The following is a 5,979-nucleotide window of genomic DNA, read 5'->3' as shown; positions in this document are numbered from 1 at the left end:
TCCTTCCTCTCCTGCGGCGTGAAAAATCCTTCAGGAAACTCCGATGAGGACGGGAGGACGCAGCGCGTGCCGTTTTCTGCAAAATGCGAGCACAGAAAGCGTTACACGTGCCGACACCTTTCGGGGCCGGGGCTCGGGTGGGTCCCGCCGTGCCGGGCCGGTCCCTCAGGGCCGTACCCGCGCTCCCGCCGGGCCGCTGTGCCCGCGCCACCCAGCCCGCGAGCGCCGCCAGCACCACCAGCGCCGCGCGCCTCGCGCGCCGCCCGCATCGCCCGGCCCCGCCACAGCCGCTCTGAGCGCGGGCCGCGCCGGGCGCGAGCGTCACGCGGGGCCGCGCCCTCCCGACCCCGCCCTGCCCTCACGGCCCCGCCCCCGCCCCGCGGGTACCGCTGAGGAGACGTGTCCGCCTCAGGGGTCACGCTGCCCCTCGTGGGGTTCCACTGCCTCCTCAGGTCCCGTGACACCTCTCAGGGGTCCCGCCGCCCCTCTCAGGGTTCCACTGCCCCCTCAGGTCCCATGACACCTCTCAGGGGTCCCACCGCCCCTCTCAGGGTTTCCACTGCCCCCTCAGGTCCCATGACACCTCGCAGGGGTCCCGCCGCCCCTCTCAGGGGTCCCGCCGCCCCTCGCGGGGTTCCACTGCCCCCTCAGGTCCCACCGCCCCTGAGAGGTGTCCCGCCGCCCCTCTCAGGTCCCATGACCCCTCGCAGGGTCCCACCGCTCCCTGGGGCTGCGTCTGACGGGCCCAGGGGAGCCCTTGCCCTGTCCTGCCTTGTGTCTGGGGGAGAGCGGGAGGTTTTGGCGATGACGGGTGAGGTCCTGGAGCAGGGCGCTGACCGTGACGCCCCAGGTGCCGTGGGCTGTCTGGGGAGGTCGAAGGTGACTTTAAGCTTACCCCGTATCTTTTTTCCTGCTGTGACAATTTTGTTTATTCCCACTGATTCCCAGGGTCCCTGTGCCGGACTGTGGGAGCACAGGGCTCGCCCTTCGCTGGGGCAGATGGCTGTGCCATTTAGGTGAACGTTTGCAAGAGCAGAGCTGAGACCTACACACAATCCCTCCCTTCAGACCCAGTTCACTGAACTCCTTTGTCTGGCAACCTTTCCACAATGAAGTCATGTGTATAACTGAGGATTAAAGAGTAAAATACAGTCTTTTAAGCTTTGTAAAGTCGTCCCCCCCTGCCCTTCCCCAGTTACTACTTTCTCAGGAAGTGAGTTGTGTTTCCATAGTATCACTTACAGACATGTCTCCATAAATATTTCCAACCTTATGATGCCAAATGGCTTTTTGGGGTGCCTGTTTTCTTTCTGATTCTTTGTGAGGTGCAGGGCTGATGCTCACATTTGTGAGCCAGAAGTGCAAACTGGAGCACATTGTTTTGCTCCATTGCCTCTAATCCCTCTAAACTCTTCTTGTTCCCTGAGTCCGTGATGTTTGGCTAATAAGTGATCAACTCTTCTGTGGGATACAAGGGATGAGATAAGGTGAAAAAGTGGAAATTTTCCTTTTGAGTCAACCATAATTGTACAGCCACTATTACAATATGAACACAGACAATGATTTTAATAGTCAAGATTTTTAGGGGTGACAACTAACTTCCAGAAATGAATTCTGTGTTTATTTTCAGGAGAAAATAAATAATTCTGATCTTGAAAGATTTAAGGATTTTTTTCCAAATCCCACTTTCCACTAAAGAAAACAGTACAAAACTTCCTGTCTAAATTACTGGTGGCTCTTTCCTTACGTAGGTCAACAGAAAGGGTTTTGTTATCATGGTGAGTGGCTTCCTTGCCCCTGTCTCTCTTCCTTGAAACTTATCACTGGCCTGCTCTTAAAACTTCAGCACAGTTTTTCACCTGCTTCATTTGAATTTAGGTATTTTTTTGATGGTGTACTCTTTTTTAAATAGCTTTAAAGTACTTATGAGCCTGGTGTTCTGATGGGAACAGGCTCTGGTACAGCAACATGCTCGCTGCATGGTTAGGAAAGCTCAGTCATGCGATTTCAGGATTTGAAGGTTTTGCTCTGCTCTGGTTTTACTCTGTGTTCAAGCCCTAATTCCTTTCTATAGGCACCCCCTCTCCACGCATAGCTGAAGCAAAGCCAGAGCTTTGATTTTACTGAAGGCTGAAGTCTGCTTAGTTTGCTGAGCAGTTGTGAGTGAGGGTGCTGCGCTCTCACCCTCCTTGCCAAGAACGCCCCTGCAGAGAGCAACAAATAGGAGAAAAGCCCTGGGTCTCCCAGCATGAGGAACCACGTGCTGCCTGTCTGCATGCTTGACCCAGCACAGAACCACTGGCAGCCAGAGTATGCTCTGGGCTCAGCACCGCTGGCTGCCTGGGCTGGGCCACTGCAGTCTGAGAACGTTCTGTGAAGCTGAGGTGTCTCAACTAATAGTGCAGATTTAATGCATGCTGCTGCATTTTTTGGCTGCTGTTAAGGTAAAATTCTACTCTCTGATAGTAAAATAAATGGATACATAAATTTTCCAGAGCACCTGAAGGAGAGAAGAGGCTGTTTGATAGCCAGGTTGCTAACACTGATGCTCTGCCACCCACAGGGGTGGCTGCCTGAGCACAACCCTCTGGAAGGAGGAGGGAGCATCAAAGTACAGCAGCTGTAGCTCCTTTCCCAGTGACCACATTCCAGTGTGAACTGGCTACCATACATCCCAGTCCTCCATTCAGCTGAGGACAGGGATTTGTTTGCTGCCTCACAAAGCAAAAGGAGGGGGGGCTGTCCAGAGGTGTGACTACAGCTGTATGCTATTTAGGGGGCAGGTGGGGGAGAAAATGTTCATTGGGATCAGCTGTAGTGTCTCCACAAAACAAGTACCCGTTTTCTTGGGAGTGGGGTAGGATTTTAATGTTTCTGTAGAAGTCCAAGATGGAGTTTTTCTATAAGCAGTGAATTTGCTTAGTATTGCTTGAGGGTTTTTTCTCCTACTTTCTTCACCATTTCAGCAGACAGAGCATGGGTAGTGAGGAAGAAAAACAGGTGAGTTTTTCAGAATTTAGGGGGAGCATTAGTCCTTGTTGGAAGGATCCTAGAGAAAATGGTATGATGAATTCATGACTAGCTTAAAGTAACAACAAAAAATATTTCTGTAGGGGCTGGGGTCCAGTCTTTCTGGGGGAAGAAAAGGTGGTATAGATCCTAGTAAGGAATCTGTAGCTAACTTAGGTACAGGTAATCATGCCTGTGTGGGAATACTGAGTTTGTCTGGCTTTGTTAATTATAAATGCACTTGCAATTTTCCTTATAACTGCATCCTACTGTTTCAGTCACACATCAGTGTCATCCTTTCCTTGTGGTTTTGGTTTTTGGGATTTGCTTGTTTGTGGTTTTGAGTTTTTGGAGGTTTTCTTGGTAGTGGTCAGTAAAAAAAAAATAGCCTGGTGTGGGTTTGATGAGGGTGCTTGGCCAGCCCCTGGGGCAGGAGTGCAGCCAGTGTCAGCTGTGCCTCAGTGCTGTGCTCCTGCCCCAGGCTGCAGGCCCAGTGCATAGCTGTGCTCTTCTCCTCTGCACATACACACCACTCACACTCCCAGTCACAGGACCTGATGTGCTGGGAAATAAAACACACAAAGATGTTTTCATCCTCAAAAAAATACCCCAAACCTCAACATCGCTGTGATAGCCTGGTGTTATCCCTGTTTGGCAGAAGAGAAGTTGAGGATGAAAAGGGCACTGGCTACCTGGCCAACTGCTGTGGTAGTGCTGTTCAGAAGGTCAATTTCCACACCTTTTCTTCTGTTCATGAAGCTCCTGTGGCATCTTTGGAGTGTTGTGGTAACTGTCTGTGTAAAATGGTGGTCTTTAAAAGAGCTGATAGAATAAATTCTCTTACCCTGAGGTGCTCAAATATCACCCTAAGGTGATGAGATAGATACTTTACTGTTGCAAAGTTAAAATTACTCTCTTCAGTGTAACTCCATTATTTTTAATTTAAAAGATAAATATACCGTCATTGTCAGACCAGATATTCCCCTTTGTCAGCATTTCATGGCTCGCTTCCTGGATCTAGATAGATTGATGATAGCTGCTTAATATTCTTTCCTTCATAACCAGCAATTTGAGAGTTGCCAACTCTCATGATGGCTGCTGTTTTTCTTAAAGCATCAGCTTGATGTACATTAGCCACACAAGAATCCTAGCTTGCTTTCTCTTTCTTTCAAATAGATAGTTGTAGAAAGCTTGAAAATGGGGATCTGAGCATCTAATGCTGGAGGCAAATAAACACATGACAGTATTATTTTCAAACTGATCTCATGACTTGAGGAAGGGGTGAGAGGTTCATTCATGGCTTTAGAACAATGTCAAAGGGAAGGATTTGATTTCTGACTCTTAAGTCCATTAGAGCCAAATGCCTTTTCTGTGAATATCTTTGAAAATTACTGGAAGACACAGCTCCACTGAAATCCCTGGTGACAACCAGGAAAGCTGCTGAGCTGTGAAGGAATGGTGTGTGGTAGCCAGTGCAAGCTGGTGTGAGTCAAATGTATTGGCCTTTGTGTCCTGACCTTACACATGTGATGAATGGTCTTATTGACTCTAAGATGTGAAGTTGTGAACAGAGTATGTTTTTAGGTGGTCCCTCTCACTTCATCTGCTCTCTCTTTGGTGAAGTTCTACAGTAATTTTCATGATCTTATCTTGCTCCCTAGGTAGTTTGATCACCTATTTAGGACATGGAAAGAATCTCTCAGACTGAAAATGAAACATGTCCCAGATTAAATGTTTTTAAGTCAGTAAGAACATCTCCGTGTTTGTTTGAGTGCTCATCCGTGTTAAATGCTTTCCTTTGGTTAGAAGTCCTCATTAAGACAATTGGAATGAATTGCAAATGCTTGTGGTATCACAGAGCTGAATGTCTGCTGCTGATTAACTATCTAGACTGATCACAACAATCCTGCTATATATAAATACCTACATACACCAGGAGAGTAGGGCTGTTGCTAGTTAGTAATAATGCTGTAGAAAAGCTTTTCTGTATAGCTCTTGTTTGGTATCTCAGTATACCCAGTGCCTTTGGACCATGTAAAGGCTGTGAAGTTCAAAAGATTGCACATAGTCTAAAAAGGATGCTCTGCAAACAGCCAGCATGAATGTGTTTGCATGCAGGATGGCCAAAGCATGGAGCAAAATGTTAAGGTTTGTGAGGGGAGTCTTATGGATGATAGTTATATTGCACCATGATCACTTGAGGTTGCTCTTTCCATCTCTTCAGCAATTTATGTACAGACCAAACACACATCCACTTCTGTTTCTACACTTGTGTGTCGAGGGGGCAGATATAAATACACCACAAAACATAAATGAGAGTAGATACTGGCAAGGAGCGAGTCACATATTTCTTTCATAATACCTTGGGTGGGATGTTCTTTGGCTCGTGTTTTGTTTTGTTTTTCTCCCCCCTCTCAACTATTCAAGGTCTTGTTTCTGTGGACAAAGAAGACACAAAGAGCAGAAAAGCTGTTTCCTTGCTGCAATGTCTAAGCTTGTCTTTTCTGCCACTTTAGTGCACCAGAGGAGTTCTGGTGTCTCTCAGTGACTTTTGCTTCCACTTGTTTTCTTTCCTCTTACCATAGACACAAACACTTTAGCCAACAGTTGTGCTTGTACTTACACTGGAGTTTGTGCTTGTTTTTCCCACTCTTTGAAGCCTGTGTTTGCTATGACTTTTATTTTACTCCAGCTCTCACTCTGGCTGTCTTGAGGCTTGGCTTTATCTGCTGCCGCCGTCCTTTCAGCATTTTTTTTGGAGATCAAGGTGTGTGTTGAAGGCTGTGTGTCACAGCCTCGGCAGTCTCAGTGTGTCTAATGGGTTTGTTAAAGTTTTGCTGTTGTTTTTTATTGTGTTGCTAATGAAACAGTCTTGCTGCTCTGGCAACTTTCAGCTGACCTTGAATTTGCAAGTACTTAGGAATTTATATTCTACATAAATAACATGAAAATTATTATTCTTATAATATT

The sequence above is a fragment of the Myiozetetes cayanensis genome, unplaced genomic scaffold, assembly GCF_022539395.1.
Source record: "Myiozetetes cayanensis isolate MyiCay16 unplaced genomic scaffold, myiCay2020 scf14, whole genome shotgun sequence".
Lineage (NCBI taxonomy): Eukaryota > Metazoa > Chordata > Aves > Passeriformes > Tyrannidae > Myiozetetes > Myiozetetes cayanensis.
The sequence above is the reverse complement of the archived record's forward strand: the minus strand, read 5'-3'. Positions refer to the sequence as shown.